Source organism: Stegodyphus dumicola, chromosome 8, assembly GCF_044657685.1.
Source record: "Stegodyphus dumicola isolate Sdum_Otavi_A_Nest chromosome 8, ASM4465768v1".
Lineage (NCBI taxonomy): Eukaryota > Metazoa > Arthropoda > Arachnida > Araneae > Eresidae > Stegodyphus > Stegodyphus dumicola.
In genome coordinates, this window is record NC_140775.1 from 54,899,825 (window position 1) to 54,922,872 (window position 23,048).

Consider the following 23,048-nt stretch of genomic DNA (forward strand, 5'->3'; position numbering starts at 1 on the left):
CGAGCCTCCTCGAAATTAGTTACTGATTCTTATTTAAATAAATATATTTTAAAATACGGGGCGCCCCTAAAAGTAATATCGGATAATGGTCCTCAATTTGTAAGTAATATATTTGAAGACATGTGCCAAAAACTGGGCATACGTCATTTAAAAATGGTCCCGTATCGGCCGCAATCAAATATAGCGGAACGGGTCAATAGAAATATAATGAAAATTGTCCGTAGTTATGTTAAAAATTTTCATAAAAGCTGGTTTAACTATGTCAATGAATTAGGTTTCGCCCTTAGGACCGCAAAACATGATACGACGGGCAAAACTCCTGCTGAGTTATTTTTAGGCAGAAAGATTATAACGCCGTTAGATAAATTACTTTATGTTCAACAAAGAGCCCCAGAATTTAAAATAGGCAATATAGAAAAATAAATTAAAGAAGCAAAAAAGAACACTGAAGTAGCACAGAGAAAACAGAAGCTTTATTATGATATGAAACGACGGGGAGTAACTTATAAAGAAGGAGATGAAGTGTTAAAAATTAAGCATTAACTTTCTTCAGCACCAGAAGATAAAACTGCCAAATTTTATCCACGATTTGAAGGACCATATGTCATAGAAAAAGTAACTCAGGCTTAGTGGTGTTAAAAGCCAGGAATGGTGAAACCTGCACCGCAAACGTAGACCAGATAAAACCATTTTATAAGCGTAATAAAATGCCAATATTTCAAGATCTTTTGCAGGATCCGGCACGGCAGGCACAAGCTCCAGAGGTGGAACAACGACAATCCCAAGGGCAAGCCATTAGTAGACAGGAGCAATTGAAAAGAAAGTTCGCCCGTTGGAAAACTGAGAGTAACAAAAAAAAAGAAGTCGTTCCACCGACCAGAGAAGAGAGGGCACGACCACCCCCAGAATGAAGAAGGGAGAAGTACGACTAATGCAAAGAAAGCCAGGAGAAATGACAGCAACTATAACACGGCTCCAAAACAGAAGATCTACCCATCGGATAGGAATCTACGCAGCAAATGTCGACGAATTGATGAAGGAAGACCAGCTGCAGATGCAAAGACGCAAGAAAAATTTGAACAGCCAGCAACAAGATCCAGGCAACAACGAGAGACAGTTGTCCCGGTTCCGCCAAGACCAGCTGCCATCAAACGGCCGTGACCACAGGCAGATTCTAAAAAAAAGGTCTTCAAGGGTGACCGAACTGGAAGAAAAAGAAAGCTCATGGAGGAAGGGACCGAAGGGCGAACCCGCACAAGAAGGAAGATCAACCAGACCGCAGTCTTCGCTACCTTCCAGGACTGGGCAGAAAAAAGGATGTCTGAATATCGCAAAGATAAGTAAAACTTTATGTTACTTTGAAACCGTAAGTTAATTTTTCAATCTTACTGCAAGTGGCAGAATTCAAGAATTTTTACCTCATGTGAGGCCTACCTTTATCGCCAAAAAGGCGAGAAAGGAGTTGTTACCTATTTTGGTATTGTTTTTCAGTTACTCGCGAGTAAAACTAAAATTAATGTATAATAGGAATGTGTAAATACTTGAATATTGAAAAAGCATTGATAATCTTTGAGAAAGGTACCTTAAGAAAATTGTAAAAATTATTGTATAAAATTTTATTTAAAAGATTCTGGCAAGAAAGAAGTTTTAATCTGAAAGACTTTTGAAATGTAGAATTTCAATGCAGAAGAATTGGCACTTGCTTGGAAAAGAATAGAAGTTAACAATGTACTACTAATGTATGTTTTAAAATGCGTAAAATTAACGGCATGTTAATATGTCCTTATATACAATGTGAACTGTTATCTTAAAAGTTAAGAAATATTGTGATATGTTAAAAGTAAAAATATTAGAGTAATGCCAAAAATTTTAACTTATTCGTGTGACTGTAAAAAGAGCAAATTATTGTGAATATGTGATAAAGGTTGAATGAATGTAGTTAGGCTCTCTGACGCTACACTTCAGAGTTAGCCACTTTTCAGAATAGTACCTCAGGGTTTAGAGATGAATATAAGGTGTGTTCTGAGGTCTTGTTATGTTGAATTTTAAGACGTTAGTGTTTTGATTGCAGGCGGTAGTGTTGAACACTTGTACATAGACACGCTCGTGTTTGGTGTTTTTCTTTACAACACAAGTCAGAGAGCACGGGGAGATAATTAAATAACGTCATGAATGAAATAAGAATTTTAAAGGAGAAATATAAATATTCATGTTACTTGCCATTGGATTGTGTAACATTTCATTAAACTAGTTTTCCTTCCATAAGGAACCAGATTTCAACTAAGAAACTCCTGTTTATAGATGCAGTACAGATGAAAATACTTGTCCATAGAGATGATAATGTAAAAACGACTTTTTAATATCTAGTTTCTAGAGAGAAATGTTTGAAAAAGATTGGCCTCGCGTTAGATTCTAGAGCTAAAAGTTTTCAACAAGGTCGTTTTAGACCTCAGTTTCAAACTAATTAACTCTGGCGGATAGTATGTAAGGATCCTAAGTTTTACTAACGTTTTTGATGTCATTTAAAACGCTTAATTACAGGGCCGTAGTATAATACACAAGCCCCCCAAACCCAGAAGTATAGCGATATACAATAGTGACGTGATCGAAGATTCTTTGGAAATAATCGTTGTCATCGAATGACATGCATATTCTATTTAAGTAATCGTAGTCATCGGCTTTAATATTCTTTGCAAATGATCATTGTCATCAAATAATCATTGTAAAGAATCATTCTCATCGGATAATCATTGAAAATAATCCTTGTCGTTACATAAAGGGGCATAGTAGCTGATGTATAAAGAATTGTACTCAAATTCTAATCAAAAGAATCGCATATGTATGCAATTTATCATATGATCATTATTTACAGCAATGATTCTTATATGTTTTCGACCTACGCCTCCTAATGACGCCGCGGAAAACTTGCGCAACAGTGACAAAAAGAATATTTAAAAATACAATAAAAGCTTGAAAGCTAGGGAAAATGTGTGAATTTATTTTCCTTTTATTTAAATGAAGCTTAATGTTTTTAAAGGAAATTGAATATTGTAAACAGGAGTCAGCAGTTTAAATATATGTGGGATTTTGCCTCTTTTTTTTTTTTTTTTTTCTTCGTAACATCATATCCTCCGGAACGGGGGGGGGAGATTTGAGTTTAGAAGGAGGTACCCTCGGATTTCAAAAATTCTTGGTAAAACTTTTCGACTATTGTTATCTTCCTACGACTATCACTAGAGATGTTATCTAAAATTTCGGAAAGCGCTGGAGATCAAATTGCTTTATTTAGAAAAATGATGGCTCTTCTCACTCTGAAATCGTATTGTTTAAGAGAAATTTTTAAGTTAAAAAAATATGAAATAAATAGTATTGCCAAACTCGAAACTTATTGTTATTATTTACGGTTATATTCCGAGGTGAAGAAAGCACGTGATTCCATATAACGTCACTGTATGTCGAAAAATATTTCGTTAATTTCAGTATTTTAAATGAATAGCTGCTTTTGGCAACTTTTATGTTTCACCTTTAGATACGTGACACGATATGCTATCGCTACGTTAATTCTTTTATTGAGATTTTGCAAATTTGTTATATTAAAATAAATTTAAATCATAATTTCAAATGTATTACCCCAAGTGTCAAAGTTCTTTGTTTCCTGACTTGGCAAGAAAAATATATTTACGAATAGCTGGTTGCTTGGAAAGAATGAATACATTTTCTTCATAATGAAATGTTTCTATGCATTTTATGCTATTCTAATTTTATTTATAAAAATTTAATTTCTTTTATTGTATAGTTCCTTTCTGAGTAGAAGTTTAAACTTCTGTAGGTATTTAACATATTTTAGATGAATGTTACTTTACTACAGTTACATAATTTTTTTTTCAATTTACTAAAATGTCTGAACGCAAGAAGACAGCACAAATGTTACAGCGAGCTACATAAAAAATGAAGTAAAAAGCACTAGGAGACTCAGCAGGCAAGTAGAAGAAAACTTGCATGCTTCAAAAATGAATGAAGATACAACTAGAAACTCAGCAGGCAAGCATAGTGACAAGAAAGGTTACGCATTCAAGAAACTGAAGAAGAAACGAATAGGAGTTCCAGCAGACAAGCAACAACTCAAGAAACTTCGCTTGCTCAAACTGTATCAGAAACTAGTAGCAGACGCAAAAGACATTCAGAAAACCAAGAATCACTGTGTGCTCCGGAAAGGTAAGCAGAAGCGAAACGGAGGCCCATTAGGCAAGCGGAACGTCAAAAGAATATGCGCGATGACGGGAAGAAGTCGCAAGTAAACGAAGGATGCAAGACTGTCCGCGTCATCGTCAGATTCGACAGGAAATACCAGAACAGCTCAAGAAGCTGCATAAACAACTCAAGACGCTGCAGATTACGGACAATTTCGGTTCGAAGAGGCAGAGCTCATACGAGGAAACAAGCTTCGCATGAACGCATCACGACATACACGTAGTACTCTTCACAATGCAGGAAGTTTACTTTGAGCAACACACTGTATACGTAGAGCTCGTAGACATATATAGTAAAGATTTTGCTTTGTCAACAGCCCCCTAGTAAAATGTATGAAGTTTATATTGACATCTCACAATACCTGAAAGAAATTTTTCTATTTACTTCTTCATTTACTATTTTCTTAAATTTCTTATCAGTAATCCTGTCTATATATTATAGATATCAAAATCAGAAAAAAATTAATTAATTATCTTTAAATGTATCTAAGTGATGAATACTTCGCCCCTGTTCGTACCGAAACAACACGATGTAATTGTAGATACCTAGAAAGTAAAATGTATTCAGCAGGCTGTACAGCAAGCGACACCTATAAATGGTGATAACACAAGAATGTTATATAATGTTATATACTGGCAGAATTTAAAAAAAAGAACATATACATCAGTGTTTTAAAAATACGAATTTTGCATCAAATTGCAAAACAAATATCTTAAAATCTGCCTTTCCATGCATAAGAGTTCAGGATTCGGAAAATTATATTTTCGTAAACGGTTTAGCAAAAATAACAAAAATTATTGCCTTGAGAAATGGATAATCTTGGTATGAATACGAATTACGCCAAGACTACTCGTCAATGGTTGTTTTGAACACGCCCTTAATGTATATATATAACCCTTAAAAAACGTAAAGTGAGTGAATCTACTATTCGAGTGTGTCTTTATATCTTGAGTATTTAAGAAATAAGAATTGCATTTATCTATCTCGATAAAGCTAACGCTATTGCCCGAATAACAACGTTTATTTAACACTTGATACAACCAACTTCATATATATCTTGAAATAAAACATAAATTTCCTAATCAGATACTACCAATTACAGAAAAAATACAAAAATAATGGAATTTCTAATAACACTACAAGTAACATACCGAGGAATAAATTGCGCTGCAAAACTGATGCAATCTACAACATGTAAACCACAAAATTTATGTACCGCTATAGAAATGCAATAGAATGAGAAATGAAACTGTGATGAGATTTATAATGAAAAATTTACCATAAACTATTAGTATATGATATAAGTAAATATATACTTTTAATACTATTCATTTAAATATGTTCAAACGTTCATAATATTCATTACTTACAAACGCTTCTTCATCCATCGAAGCATAGCACAAGCCATTCTCAATTCTGTGCTGGTGCACGTCAATAAAATAAGGATAAATCCAAATTTTTACAAAAAATGAATCGCTTTGACTCGTTCTTCAAAAAACGTATATCTACAAATGCAGTTTTAATATATCACATCAATATAATTCGGGATCATAAAATCACCAAACAACGCATTAAACGCAAAAAATCGCATTAAGGCAGAATGAAGAATTTTCACTCTTACAATGACTTTTACAACAATATATAATAGAATCGAATTTCTAAACTAAGTGTTCATTGTTACACCATATTTCATTCTTGGGGAACCTTTCATGGTTGTTCAGTAATTCTAACTGTTAACTGGTATAAAAAGAATTATGATTTCATATATATGCACAGACTTATATATGTATTATATTAACACGTATCTGTAGTAACATACATCATCTTATATTATATGTATTCGCATAATTCTAAATTAATTATACTAGTCAACATAATTTGTATATTGATAGCAGCACAGTTTTAAAATTATTTATTACTATCTGCTTGCTAACGATTATATAATTAAGTACAGTGGTTCCTCGACAAACGAGTTTAATATGTTTCGTAACCTTGCTCGTATCTCAAAGCAATTTTCCGCATTGAAAGTAATCGAAATGCCATTAATCCGTTCCAGCTCCCAAAACACGACCTCAGCTGTTTTTTTAAGTGTTTTTGAATAAGAAAAATGTAGTTTCTTATTCAAAAACAAGAAGAAACATTTATTTATAAATAACAAATACATATTCTATAAAAACATAATTAAAAGAAAAAGTGCCTACGGAAGCGCTTAATTTTTGTCACTGGTCTTCGCTCTTTTTGTCATGATCTGCTCATTTTCACCCGCAGATCGTTTAAAAAAACTGTCCAAGGAGGTTTGTTTCTTCTTACCTGTCAAGGTATTGCGGAATCGAGTTAGGCAAGTTTCGTTGAACAATTCCGATTTAGGAGTAGTTGCAACAATTTCGCGGTGATTTTTATCCACGAACTCTACAACTTTATCCCACATTCTCAAGATCAGTTTTATATCTCTTTTAGGGATAACCTCCTCCATCTCTGGCTCCTCTTCAAAACTAATTTTTCGTTGAACCACCGTATGCTGCTGCAAATGCAGATCGTGTAACTCCTCGGTTGTCAGCTCCTGAGACTGTTCCTCTACGAGTTCCTTCACATCTCTCTCCTTCACCTCCAGACTCATGGATTTTCCCAGAGAAACAAGCTCCTCTACCACTGACACTTTGGGTTCCAATCCTTCGAATTCTCTTTCAGCTACAGCCTCAGGCCACAGCTTCTTCCATGCAGACGTTGTAACACCCAGCCAGGCCTGAACAATAATTCTTAGGCACATCACGATGTTAAAGTGGTTTTTCCAGAACTCTCGAATGGTAAGGTTTGTGTTCTCTGTCACCTCAAAGCAGTGGCGAAAAATGTGATTGGTGTACAAATTCTTAAAATTAGAAATCTCCTGCTGATCCATGGGCTGCAGGATAGGAGTGGTGTTGGGTGGTAGGTAGGGAAATTTTATATACTTGAACTCTTAGAGTAAATCATCTTCGAGATTTGATGGGTGAGTAGGGGCATTGTCGAGGCCAACACCAGAACGGAACACCAGAATTATCCACTCCACAAAGAAGTTCATTCTGTCCCACGCCTTCGGATTTGCCCTCCACATATCTCCTTAAAATTATAACTGGCAGGTTTTCTTTTAAAATATTATATGACTTAAAGCCTCTGGGGCTTTCCGAATGGTATACTAACGGAGGCTTGATTTTACAGTCGCCATTCGCATTGACGCAAATTGCTAGATTTAATCTATCCTTAATGGGTTTGTGACCTGGCATCTTCTCCTCTGCCGTTATGTAAGTTCTATTCGGCATCCTTTTAAAGAAATGCCCTGTCTCGTCACAGTTGAGGTCTTGCTGGGGGGATGTATCCTTTGGCTACTATCTGTTCGGAAAACATTTTGATGTAAACATCAGCTGCCTTTACATCCGGATTTGCTGCCTCACCATGCCTGACGACGGAGTGAAGGTCGGTCCTTTCCCTAAAGTTGTCAAACCAGCCCCGACTGGCTTTAAACGGGTCTTCCGATTCCACGTTTGTAGAAGTGTGTGGGATCTTCTTTAGAAAATAACCGTAAATCGCTCGTAAATAACTCGTAATAGTGCCTTCTCACATATGATGCTTTGTGTTAAGGTTCCTCCTTGAAGCTGCTTCTCTCTCACTCACACCATCAGTAGTTTCTCCATGTCTTGACGGAGAGAGGTCGGAGCTTAAAAATTATTGTAACGCCCTTAGTTGGCGTTATACTTTAGAACTCCTTTTGTTCAAGCACAGTAAATATCATTGATGTGTTACGCCCGTACATCCTCCCCAAGTCAATTACTCGCACACCTTGCTCATGGTTTTCTATTATTTAACGCTTTAATTCAATAGACATCATCATCTTCTTTGGACCCAGGTTTATGAAAATAAATATGATAATGTTTTCTAAATGTACAAAAAGCAAAAAACGCGAACCCAACTTATCAAAAATGCTTCCAAAACGAGGGAAACAAGCACTCAGACTGAGGACTAGTCTGAGGTGGGAGAAACTGTTAGACGCTGCACACGACACCTACATGCGCGCGCATGTTGCGGTCGTGTACAGCGGTGTAGTGTGCGATTCCTCGTATCTCAAATCTTGCTCTCGTCTCAAAGCAAAAACATCGCTCGCTCGGTAGTTCCTGTCTCAAAACACTCGTATGTTGGGGCACTCATATATCGAGGTACCACTGTAAATACAGTTTATAGTTTTTTAATTGTGACAATCATTATAAGCCATGTAGATTTTTCCTTGTGGCTTCATTTGTTTTCTCTTCCAAAATCTCGAACGTCCAACAGTTTTGTCAGTTTCGGGCTTTTGGTATGGAGAGTGAGAAAATGAGATAAGACCAGAATGAACTTCAGTTCTGAACTCTGCAGTTCAGCATAGAGTAAGGAGTATTGACAGATTTATGTTCGCTCTTTACGTGCGCTTTTCATCGTATTTTCTTCATCATTCTCAGCACTTTAAAGTGATAACTACTAGCAGTGTTCCTTTATATTTCGTATATTTTTGGAATTATATTTTTTACTCGTACTTTTCGAAAAACTCTAGAATTGTTTAGTGTTTTTTCGGGACAAATAAATTCTAACAAACTACCAGCTCTTCCGCATGCTTTACGAACCTTTATGCCAGGAACAATTTTGGGTGTTAGAAGTAGGGCAGAATGCTAGTGACAAGAACAATTGAGGAGCATCTGAGGCAGCTTGTGACAGTCTTTGCTGCGTTCCAGGAAGATATAAAAGGAGAGGTTGATTCCTTTACAGAAGAGATAAATGCGTCCAACAAAAGAGGGAAAGGGGAAATAATACCAGTTCAAGGAAAGATGGAATCGATCCAAAATTGATACTTAAGCCTGTCAAGAAGAAATAAAAGACAACAGTAGAAGATTTTCGAGGATTTTGAAAGCAGAAATAACATGGTCGAAAGGAGAGTTAGAGAAACTGGAGAACGTGTTTCTGCTGTCAAACAGAAAATCAAAGAAAGAGTTAATGCTGTCAAACTACAAATCAAAGGAAGAGTTTCTGATGTCGAACAACAAATCGATGACAAAGTTTCTGCTGTTGTCGCCAAAGAATCTGACAGCTTTAACACATTCATAATGACAACTGGAGACGATTCTGATACCTTTAAATAGGTACCTATGTTTTCCGACCCATTTTGTCATGCTTTCCACGTGTGATGGAAAAAACATGTGACATATGTACAAGGCTCAGTTCTGTATAGCTCCAAATGGAAATGGGTAGGATTCCGAAGACAAACCTGTAATTTCGCAGCTTCTCTGAGAATAGAAGAAGACGATATCGGTCCCACTCTTCTAGAAACCCAGAGGATAGATTTTGATGCTGTACCCGGTACGCGAAAGCTCTACTAAGAAGTGTTTAAAAGACTACAGAAGGCTGCAGTTAATATCTCGACAGCAGAAGCTCAACAAAATAATCCAGAAGCTCGCCATTGTTATGGAAATGCTCTCCCATCTCTCCTTTTTTGACTGCTCAACAGAAATACGTGAAGTACAATCCATGAAATACTTCCTCGGTGGCATACGGGAACCTGAGGTATAGAAACAATTGCGAATAGTGGATCTCAAGGATTTAAAAAATGCCTAGAGCGTACGGCATGAAAAACGTGGCAGTCCTTTCAGAAACTTGCACACACCATTGCCCAATCGGAACTACTCCAACCCAGAAGCTAGTGGACAAGTGACAGCTCGTCCAGGCAGTCTACCCACTTAAGTAAGTGCCTTAAGGCGGAACAGACGTCAGACGAAAGCGACCTTAGTATGCTAGAACTGCAGTGGTGATGAACACTTACGAAAGAACTGCAGAACACATTAGGACACAGAAGATAATGCTGCTAATCAGCAAGAAGTCACGAAAACAAATCGTGGATGTTGAGCGGAATTTGCCAGAGATTGCCAGATATTGAGAAGTCCCACATAAAATCCTTTCAGATTTCGGTTATGGTTGGTGGCAATAATGGACTTCTCAATCATGAGGCATAAAAATAGAGTTCCCTTAGTATAACAATCGATACATGAGTAATTTACCATCATCCAAAACCTCAAGTCGAGATGATAGAACCAGCATGAACAGAACTTTTCCTTCCAGGATTATAGCTGAAAACAGAAATTTCCGGTAAGGCATTATGAAATATGCTAAGAACGTTAAGAGCACGAAATGAGTACTAATAATATGTTCTTTCGTTGAATTATCAAGGCCGTCATTCCGGTGACGGTTGAAACGTAAGTGCCAAAGCTAAAGTCATTGGGGAATGAGAAGTGGTTGCATCACGTTCTCCATTGAACTACGTTAAGGGGTCTCGTACACCTTAAAACCCTCAAAATCTCTGAATATGATCCTGCTGTAAGAATTGGGATAGCATATTTATTTTTAAAGCTATTACTTCCAGTTTTTTACACCTGACTACATAGCACAGCTGAATTAGTAAGCAAATAGTTTGTGTTGCCACAAATGTTTTTATAATTTAATCTTCTTTGTGAGGTAATTTTTTATATGTTCACGTAATACTCCCACTTTGCGTGCACAATTTAAAACATTCTGTTATATATTTTAACTTCATAGTTAATATACAGCTTGTATAGCATCTAAAGACTACTGTGAAGCAAAAATCTTAAGAATTTCATGTTAAATTCTCATTTTATTTAGAACTAAATTTATACAATGCATTTTAATAAAAAAATTTTAATATTTCCATGCGTAAAATTTTTGACTATTAAAATATTCAATATATTTTTTGGTTCAGTTAGATGATAATACTCATATAAAGAAGTCCATTAAATTTAAAGTGTGTACCAAGAACCGTTTTTAAAATATCATGCGCGCAACAGTGAAAATTTATGTTTTGAGATAATCAAGTTTTAATGTAAATATTTTTTTAAATACTTCTCTTGTTATAAAATATATAAAATGCTTATTTTCTGAGAGATATTGTAATATTATATAATTTCCAATAGTTGGTATAAGCATAATTAATGTAAAATAAGCTGCCATCATCAAAGTATAACATATCAACTAAAAATGATTTGAAACTTCTACGCTATCAATAATACAACTAAATTTTTCTTACAAATTGGAACTTACTTATAGGCAAATGTTTCAGGTAACGTTCTCTGTAATGTATTATTGTATATCAAACATATAAATCATTTAATAGTTCTTCCACAGAGTAACTTTAGCATACTCTAAATGCTATGTATACAACTGGGAAAAAATGCATTTTAAGAAAATCGAGTTTTGATGCAAATATTTCAGTATACAACTTTCTAATAATAAAGTGCATAGTATATTTATTTTCAAAATGATATATTTAAAATGTATAAATCCTAATAAATTGCATAAGCTTTTGTCAATATGAAACACATTAAAATTACCATACTATATAAAATACCATGACAGAATGATAGCCGTGTATTAAAATACGTGTAGCATATTTGAACAAATAATTTATTTTTACATAACCACATCAGTTAAGTACTTTCAAGCATTTAAGCATATGATATGTATCATATTATGCAATATTATTTAAACATAGGTGGGAAAAAAAACCTTTAAGACTTATTTGAAATTGTATGCTAAACTGCTACATTCATCGAAGTATAACATATCGACTGAGAATGATAAAACTAAAACTTCCTTACAAATAAGAATTTACTTATAGACAAATGTCTTAGCCAAATGTCTTAGCTCAAGTTCTCTGTAATATATTACTGTATATCAAACATATAAAACATTTAATAGTTCTTCCACAATGTAACTTTAGCATACTTTAAATGCTATGTATACAACTGCGAAAAACCGTATTTTAAGAAATTTGAGTTTTAATGCCAATACTTCAGTATATAACTTTCTAATAATAAAGTGCATAGTATATTTATTTTCAAAATACATTTAAAAAGTATAAATCCTAATAAATTGCAGAAGCTTTTGTTAGTATGAAACACGTTAAATTTACTTTGCTATATACATTACCATGACAGAGTGATAGCCGTATATTAAAATACATGTAGCATATTTGCACAAAAATTTATTTTTACATAACCACTTTAGTTAAACATACTCAAGCATTTAAGCATATGATATGTATTATATTGTATAATATACATATTATTTAACATGTGTGAAAAAATCTTTTACGACTTACTTCAAATTGTATGCTAAACTGCTAAAATTTTATTTACAAATTAAAACGCACCAGCACAATAAACATCCCCATCATTTTTATGGAGGCCTGCACTTCTGACATTTTTTGCTGCCTTTCAAGTTTACGCTGTTGTTTTGTTTCTGACAAGCCTTTCTTTTCTGCGTTATCTATTCTCTTGTTATCAATTTGTAAAAATCCTTCAATAGAAAACTTACTTCTAAAAAGCTGTAGCTCATTCATTACAGAATGTCTACCAACAGACCTTTCGTTAAAAGCAATCACTGCTTCATTTCCAGCAATTTGAACTATCCTACTACCAGCACGACATGTCTTTGTACAAAATTTCGAAATTAAGGAATTAAATGATTCATTATTATTTTGTGTTTTGCCGCCAAGGCAACGTCTCAATAACGAAGGTTGTGACAAATCTATAAAAACTGGCTTTATTGCCTCCATTACAGCGACTGGTTCAGAATTTATATGCTTATAATCAGCTTTATTTTGCTTAGCTATATTGTATTTGCACCATGTGGTTTCATTTGTAGGACAAACGTCATGAATCGGCTTTTCATCACTCGATATTTTGTGGTAGTAAATTGCCCAAATGGCTTTTCTGATATCACTAACAGACTCATTATATTCTCTAATCGCATTACCATAATACGAAGTTATTTCATTTATTAACTTATCTGTTAGTCTCCCTTTCCCAGACAGATTTTACCGTCATTTAATTTTACTTTTTTTCTTTCAAGTTTTAATTTGCGTAGCCATATTCCCATTCGTTTTTGAATATGTCCAACACACTCAAATTTTTCTATATTTAATGAACCATATGGTTTGGCGTCAGTTATATCTGCAAATGGTTTTGCATCACCTATGTAAGGATCTTAAGTTTTACTAACGTTTATTTTATTTTAAATCTTTACTATCACTTCTTATTTTCTACTTCCGGCCAGAATTAAAAGCGTTAACTTATTTATGCAAAATTTGTGTAGCGAACGCCAAGTACTTAAGATGTGGCTTTTTGCCAAGCGAGAGAGAGGAAGGAGTTAGTCGAAGCAGGCCGCTTACATTAGAAGTTTTACTCAGTTGCTGGTTGCCTTCCAGGCCAGAGGTTTAATCCTCGTGATAATTTTTAAACGTATTGTAGTGTTAACAGTTCTCTGTACTACATACGGCTTCCTGTTAATATAAGGCCAATCTTCCACGTTTATTATTCCAAAGTTAAGTTAGAGTTTAGTTAAATATTTTTATATTCTTACGTTTAGACCACAAGTAGTGGGTCTTTGTATTCCAAAGTACGGAAATTATTGTAAAGAGAGAAAAATAAAGGGTTCTGTAAACCTTTCTTGTGCATCCTGTCTACTTCCCACAGTTATTGAACATAGCTTTAGAAAGCTCTCTGTTCCGAGTCAGGTCCTTGCATATTCCCGAAGAAAGTAAGACGGAACATTGAACCTGAGAGTGGCGCCAAACGAAGAAGAATAACCATCGCCGAGTTTCAAGAAGAACCTGTGCTGCCTGCAGAAGCGGCTCAGAATCCAGAAATGCCAGCTGCCGCCCTGGAAAGATTTGGTTACATCGTCCAGACCATGCGCGCTTCGATGAAACCAGAAGCAAGATTTAATGGAAACTCACCGGTAACCAGTTTTTTGGAAAAATTGGATGATCACTTCATGCTCTACCCCGTGCACGAATTTCAAAAAGTTACCTTAGCTACCAGCGCTTTGAGGGGCCAAGCGCTTAATTGGTTCAAATGTATAGGCAGAAGTCTCTTGGGTCAAGCAGGAAGTCCCACCTATACTTACGAGAATTTCAAGACTGCCCTAGTAAAAGCCTTCCCTGTCGTAAGGGATCGTGCGAAACTAGAAACGGAACTTTTCAGCATATATCAGCAACGAATCGAAAATCTTTCCACCTTTATTTTAAGAAAAATTCACGTCTTTAAACTCTTGTATGGAAACCGTCCGGATCCTGAGATAATTCAAGTGATTTTGCCGAGTTTAGTTCCCCAAGTACAAGACTTTATTTAATTAAGGAATCCGACTACACTGGAAAAGTTATTTTATGCTAGCAATCCAGTTTGAAAGTAGAAGAACGGCGGACATTGAAAGAAGACGCCATTATCAACAGCGAAACCAATTTGGTGCGCCAAGACTACAGCAAACTGAAGCACACGGCTACGGAAGCAAAGCGAATCAGTGGGCAAGGAAACCCGAGCATTCAAAAACAGCCGGCGAACGTCCACAGTTCAATAGCAATCCAGGAAAAAAGTTTCAAGGCCAGTGGAAAAAGAAGAAAAGCACGGAAATGAAAAATAATTTAAACTAAAACGAATTTCTGCTGACGGGAGGGTGCGGAAATCCGAAGGCCACGAAAACCCCTCTTCCTTCAAGTTAAATACAGTAATGGTGAAAAATTTGACTCTTCCGAAGATTGAAGTGTTGGTGAATAATATCCCAGCCACCGCACTCCTGGATACAGGCGCGCAGTGTTCCTGTGTGGCAGAAGATTTTTTTAGGAAGTATTTTCGTAAATATCGTATATATAATTCGGATAATACGACAGTGTTAGCTGCGCAAGGAGAAAGATGTAAGTGTATAGGTAAATTACCGCTGTATGTCCGTATCAAGGACGAACAAGTAAAGGTTATGTTTTTCATAGTAAAGAATCTGCAAGCACATATTATCTTAGGAATAGATTTTCTTTCAGAGGCACAAGCAACGCTAGATTTTTAAGAAGCGTCCCTTAAGCTGACAATGAAACCAGTTCGTGAAGAAAAGGCTGAACCGCCGATATTAAACCTTGACCACCTGCCTAATGAAGAGCAACGAAGAATCCGACAAGTGGTAAGTGAATTTGCTTCGTTATTTAGTGATATTCCAGGATTTACTCAGGTTACTAACCATAGTATTGACACCGGAGATTCAATGCCAGTTCGCCACAAAGCATACCGGTATGATAAGAATAAGGAAAAAATTATAGAATGGCATATCACCGATAAGCTACGTAAAAAGATCATAACGCCCATCTCAAGTAGTTATGCTAGCCCGGTGGTTTTATGTAAGAAAAATAATGACTATCCATTGACACATCCAAAAAGGTGGAGATTCGCAATTGACTACCGTAAATTAAACTCCATAACTAAATATCCGGTATATCCGTTACCTATTATTGAAGAAATTCTAAGGAACATAACATCCACCAAATATATGACGACTTTAGACTTAACGACTGGTTATTTTCAAACAGGGGTTAGGCCTGAGGACGTGCCTAAGACTGCTTTTATAACCACGTCTGGCACTTATGCATTTCTGCGTATGCCGTTTGGCCTTTCAGGGGCACCGGCAACATTTCAGCGATATATGGACATTGTGTTAAGGCCTGTTCATGGAAAGTCCACATTTATCTATTTAGAGGATATCATTATTACTAGTGATAATCTCGACCAACATGTACAGGATTTAAGACAGGTGTTTTCTTTATTAAATGAAGCCGGTCTAAAAGTTAATGTCGAAAAGTGCAAATTTGCAGCCCCTCAATTAAAATATTTAGGTTACAAAATATCTCAGAAAGGAATAGAGACAGACGAATCAAAAATAATCGCTGTACAAAAGTATCCGACTCCAAACACGGCGAAGAAGCTCTCTTCTTTTCTAGGACTTTGTTCATATTATAGGTCCTTTATAAAAGATTTTGCAGCTATTGCTGAACCATTGTTAAAATTAAAAAGGAAAAAGGCGAGATTCTAGTGGACGGCCGAAGCCAATAGTTCTTTCGAAAAATTAAAACAAGCATTAACGCAAGCCCCTCTGTTGAAATTTCCTGAAAAGGATGAGAATTTAGAAATTTCAGCGGATGCTTCGGATTATGCGGTAGGAGCGCTACTTTCGCAAAATCAGCAGCCCGTGGCATTTTTTAGCCGAACTTTAAATCAAACACAAAGAAATTATTCCGCGACCGAGAGAGAGGCACTTGCAGTTCTATTAGTAGTGCAAAAGTTCCGAGTCTATTTTGGGAAGGCGCCAATAACAGTGTACACTGATCATGCGGCGGTAACTAGATTGTACTCAGGGAAAATCTTATCCCCAAGGTTAATAAGATGGGCACTCAAGCTACAAGAATATAATCTGGTAATCAAGCATACCCCCGGAAAGGAAAATATCGTAGCAGATGCCCTATCCAGAATTAAAATAGATGAAGAAGGTAATACTGTAAAGGTGGCAATGCTCACAACATGTACAATAAATTCCCGAGAAACTGTAATAACCGAACTGGGTAAGGATCCTGAGTTTGGAAGCATTTATGAGTATTTAAAGGATCCTGAAAATTTTAGCCACCAAGATATTGTGGCGATAAGAAATAGGGCGGCCCATTACGAACTAATAGATGGTCTATTAATTTATACAAAAACTACGAATTCCAACAACGAATTTCGACCTGTTATCCCAGCTAGTCTTAGATTAAATATCCTGTAGGAGCTCCATGACAGCCCTTTAGCTTCTCATGCTGGTATTCGAAAACCTATCCAACGCGTACGCGAGGCAGTCTATTTTCCTGAACTGCAAAAGTTAACAAGGGCGTATGTCCAGTCCTGCTCAACATGTCAAGCAGTTAATTATATTAATTTCCGCCCGGCCGAGTTTCTAAATAGTATTAAATCCGAATTTCCAAATGAAATAATTGGCATCGATTTATTGGGCCCTTTCCCAAAAAGTCAGTTAAATAAAAGTCGCTATCTCCTTGTTATGTTTGATTATTTTAGTAAGTGGACCGAAATTGTTCCCTTAAAACGAGCCTCCGCGAAATTAGTTACTGATTCTATTTTAAATAAATATATTTTAAAATACGGAGCGCCCCTAAAAGTTATATCGGATAATGGTCCTCAATTTGTAAGTAATGTATTTGAAGACGTGCCAAAAACTGGGCATACGTCATTTAAAAATGGTCCCGTATCGGCCGCAATCAAATATAGCGGAACGGGTGAATAGAAATATAGTGAAAATTATCCGTAGTTATGTTAACAATTTTCATAAAAGCTGGGATAACTATGTCAATGAATTTCCTTTCGCCCTTAGGACCGCAAAACATGATACAACGGGCAAAACTCCTGCTGAGTTATTTTTAGGCAGAAAGATTATAACGCCGTTAGATAAATTATTTTATGTGCAACAAAGAGCCCCAGAATTTAAAATGGGTGATATAGAAAAACTAATTAAAGAAGCAAAAAAGAATACTGAAGTAGCACAGAGAAAACAAAAGCTGTATTATGACTTGAAACGACGGGGAGTAACTTATAAAGTAGGGGATGAAGTGTTAAAAATTAAGCATTCACTTTCTTCAGCACCAGAAGATAAAACTGCGAAATTTTTTCCACGATTTGAAGGACCATATGTCATAGAAAAAATAACTCACGCTGTAGTAGTGTTAAAAGCCAGGAATGGTGAAACCTGCTCCGCAAACATTGATCAAATCAAACCCTACTATGATCGTAATAAAATGCAAATATTTACAGATCTTTTGCAGGATCCGGCACGGCAGACACGGCGGGCACAAGCTCCAGAGGTGGAACAACGACAAGTACAAGGGCAAGCCATTAAGAGGCAGGAGCAAGTGAAAGGAAAGTTTCCCCGCGGGAAAATTAAAGGTAACAAGAAACACCGTCCAGAAAAGAGAGCTCACGAACACCCCCAGAATGAAGAAGGGAGAAGGACGACGTATGCAAAGAGAGCCAGGAGAAATGACGGCAACTATAATCCGGCTCTAAAACGGAAGATCTACTCATCCGACAGGACTCTCCGCAGCAAATGTCGCCGAACTGCGGAAGGGCCACCAGCGGCGGAGGAAAAGTTACAAGGAAAATTTGAACGGCCAGCAACGAGGTCCAAGCAGGAACGCGAAAGGATTCTCCCGGTTCCGCCAAGACCAGCTGCCATCAAACGGCCAAGACCACAAACGGCAGCGGCGAAAAAGAAGGTATTCAAGGGTGACCGAACTGGAGAAAAAGAAAGCTTCTAGAGGAAGGCCCTGAAGGGCGAGCCCGCACAAGAAGGAGGATAAAACAAACCAGAATCTGCGCTACCTTCCAGGACTGGGCTCAGAAAAGAATGTCCGAATATAACAAAGATAAGTAAAATTTTATGTTACTTTGCAAACGTAAGTTAATCTTTCATTCTTACTGCAAGTGGCAGATTTCAAGAAGTTTTACGTCATGTGAGGTCTACCTTTATCGCCAAAAAGGCGAGAAATGAGTTGTTACCGATTTTGGTATTATGTTTTTCAATTACTCGCGCGTAAAACAAAAGTTGATGTATAATAGGAATATGTAAAGACTTAAGTATTGTAAAAGTTATTGTATAAATTTTATTCAAAACATTCTGGCAAGAAAGAAGTTTTAGTCTAAAAGACTTTTTGAAATGTAGTATTTCAATGTAGAAGAATTTGCACTTGATTTGAAAAGAATAGAAGTTAACAATGTACTACTAATGTATATTTTCAAATGCGTAAAATTAACGGCATGTTAATATGTTCTTATATACAATGTGGACTGTTATTTTAAATGTTAAGAAATACTGTGATATGGTAAAAGTGAAAGTAATGTTAAAAATTTTTTTTATTCGTGTTACTGTAAAAAGAACAAATCATGGTGAATATGTGTTAAAGGTTGAATGAATGTTGTTAGGCTCTCTGACGCTACACTTCAGAGTTAGCCACTTTCAGAATAGTACCTCAGGGTTTAGAGTTGAAGTTAGGGTGTGTTACGAGGTCTTGGTATGTTGAATTTTTAACACGTTAGTGTTTTGATTGTAGGAGAAAGTGTTTAACACGTATACATAAACACATTCGTGTTTGGTGTTCTTTTACAACACATGTCAGAGAGCACGGGGAGAGATAATTAAAATAGTCATGAATGAAATAAGAATGTTAAGAGAAATATAAATATGCATGTTACTTGCCATTTCATTGTGTAACATTTCATTAAACTAGTTTTCCTTCCAGATCTCTGGAAGGAACCAGATTTGAATAAAAGCTCCTGTTTAGATGCAGTACAGATGAAAAATTGCGTGTCCTTGGAGCTGCTATTGTAAAAACAAATTTCTTTTTTTTTTAATTTCTAGTTTCTAGTGAGAAATGTTTGTAAAAGATTGGCCTCGCGTTAGATTCTAGAGCTAAATGTTTTCAACAAGGTCGTTTTAGACCTCAGTTTAAAACTAATTAACACTGGCGGGAAGTATGTAAGGATCTTAAGTTTTACTAACGTTTATTTTATTTTAAATCTTTACTATCACTTCTTATTTTCTACTTCCGGCCAGAATTAAAAGCGTTAACTTATTTATGCAAAATTTGTGTAGCGAACGCCAAGTACTTAAGATGTGGCTTTTTGCCAAGCGAGAGAGAGGAAGGAGTTAGTCGAAGCAGGCCGCTTACCTTAGAAGTTTTACTCAGTTGCTGGTTGCCTTCCAGGCCAGAGGTTTAATCCTCGTGATAATTTTTAAACGTATTGTAGTGTTAACAGTTCTCTGTACTATATACGGCTTCCTGTTAATATAAGGCCAATCTTCCACGTTTATTATTCCAAAGTTAAGTTAGAGTTTAGTTAAATATTTTTATATTCTTACGTTTAGACCACAAGTAGTGGGTCTTTGTATTCCGAAGTACGGAAATTATTGTAAAGAGAGAAAAACAAAGGGTTTTGTATACCCTTCTTGTGTATCCTGTCTACTTCCCACAGTTATTGAACATAGATTTAGTAAGCTCTCTGTTCCGAGTCAGGTCCTTGCATGTTCCCGAAAAAAGTAAGACAGAACATTGAACCTGATACCGTCACCAATATAAGAAGTATATTTTACACCTCTTTTTTCCATGGAACATGAAAAATTGTTTATCTTTCCATTCATTTCCATTTTTCCTGAAGAACCAGCATTATTCCCCAAACAGGCCTTTTGTTCACTTACGCCATTTCCTAGAAATGACTCGCAACCTTTGCAATATAAGACAGTACTTCTGTATCGATTACTGTGTTGCTTTCTGACCCTATTACGGAACAGACTCCAACCAAAGACGTATGTCCTCGAGTCTTCCATGTACCGTCTCCACTTACAGTCACATTTAACGACGAATTTGAAAGAACGATGTGCAATCACAGGAGGGAGATCCATAACGCAGCAGAATTTCTGCATAGCAGCTTTCCCTTGACCAAGAGTTCGCATTTCAAAAGTAAATCTTCTGTTTAGCTCTGATATATTTTTTCGGACACCCATCATATTAGAGTTTCTGAAAGTTCTTTTACATGAACACTTTGAGCATAGTAACTCAAATTTTGAGCTTAAACCATGATGAAATAGTTCACTTAAATGAACATTACAAATTTTACAACATAAATTATTTTCAATAAATTGAAATAGGATATCCAAATCAAATAGTCTATAACCACTAAAATTAGGCTCTAAAGTTATCTTTATCTCTTGGTGGCAAAACAGTGTCACTATTTAATTTTTTAAACGAAAAACTGACACCACACTTCTTATTCATTGTATCATTATGCTGATTTGCCTGGAACTTTCATTTCTTTGGTCGATGAATATAAGATCTTTTATTTTTTACATCTTCCTCACAATTTTCCATAATTATCAGGTGATAAAAATACTAAACAAGAACTGCAATGTTGTAATAAAAACACCTTCAAAAAAGTCAAAAGAAATTTAGAAATCGCAAAAGAGCTTGTAAACAATCACGTTTCACGCTAATCCAAAGCTGGAGTAAGATTTCAACACATGCCTATGTTAGATGCCTATGTTAGAATAGTGCTATGTGTAAACCTAATATATTCCTAAGTCGCGCTTTCGAGACATGAAAAACGCAGTTTGAATTTTGTCAATCGGCCCAGTAGAACGGGAGATATAGCACAGTCCTCCCCCCTTTTTTTTTTTTTTTTTTCTTTTTTTTTTTAAGCTTGATAGCACATCAGCACTGTTTTTCCACCATCTCAAAATAAATTATGAAGATTTGTGCTTATGCAACTAGTTGAATTTCAACAGAAATACACGTTCATATGAAAACGTTGAAGCTCTTTTAAAGGGCCTGTTTTATACCTTTATGCAAATGTAATTCTACCGCATATAGCAGTACTTCCCTGTTAGCTGAATTACTTTCACACTGAGTCTTCCGATGAGAATTTTCCTAATTAAATACCAAAGGATGAATGATTATAAATTTCAAAGCACCTACTATCTTAACGATCGTTTCACTCAAAATCAAATATTCGAAAAGTGAGCAGAAAGGCAAAATAGACAATAGCTAAACATGCGAACATTGAATGTGAATAGCACTTTATTGTTGGTCTGCTGCCTTTTAATAGCTAAGATAGTACTTGCCAGAAACCGAAGATTATCCAACTGTGGGCATTGTGGTAAGAAGTCCTTTACTGAGTTCTCCAGCCGAGTAAACGTAAATGCGATTAACCTCTCGAAGCCGGCTGGTACAGCAGTTGTACAAGGAGAATGACTTTCTCAGACGCCGGCATCGGTACAACTGTCGTACCATCCATGCCCTCCCCATTTTAGAGAATCGCCTATCTGTAGATCTTTGGGTGGTCCATTGTCGCTGCTCAGAGTAGCCGCTGGCTACGCATTATTTCCCTCTTATTATCAGTTTAGCTACATTTTGGCAAAAACGGCAGGTTTCGTCTCTCGCCAATATACTTGAAAATTAAATAGAGGCCATCTCTTTCTCAATCTGTCTGATAATTTTAATGCTATTTTTTTTTTTAGTACTGACTTTTGCTATGATTAAAACGTCAGCGATTTTGCACGCTCTTGAAGCTTACCATATTTAATGTTCTTTAATCATAACAAATAAGAATAGATTAATATTTTAGATTTAATGCCCTTCTAGAAAATATTTAAAACCGTTTTTATCGTTTACTCGTTTACTTCCTTTTCATACTTATGAATAATAAGATTTTATTTTGACATTGTTTTGTGGAGTGCATAAAACCCTTAAGAACTGTCAACTCTTTCAAAGTGCTTCTATTATGCAGGCAATTTTGTCTGATTTATCAGGAGATAAATAAGAGACAATTGTATGCATAATAGTTTTTCTGATTTTCATTCATTCAGTGATTGCTTTCAATGATTTTCATTGATTGTAAATTAAATAAAATCAATTTATCTTTACACCCTCTTTTAGGATGAGATCTGCCAAAAAATATTTAAACATCAGTAAAGCTCACGTTACTTCTAAACTGAATCAAAACATCAGTTAAATGTTATAAAATTTTGGCCAGTTTTATTTGCTGAAATTCTTATACTCTTCAAGAGATAGAGAGAATTCAGACAAGTTGATAAAAAAAATATCTTAAAAAAGTTGTTATTTTGTCTGTAATAAGGTGTATGTCAACTTACTACTAAATGTATGAAAATTAGGATTGGATTACGGAAAAGCACGCGAACGCTATCTGCTTAAGGGAATGGATGCTTTCGTGTAAACCTTTTTAAGAGAAAATTGCTCGCATTTACACTCCTGGTGGAAACCTCCACATGTAATCAACCCGTTCTTCGGTATTGATTGGATTAATTTGTTCGCTTACTGAATTACATCATAGCACCCAACGATTACCTGTATAAGGGGA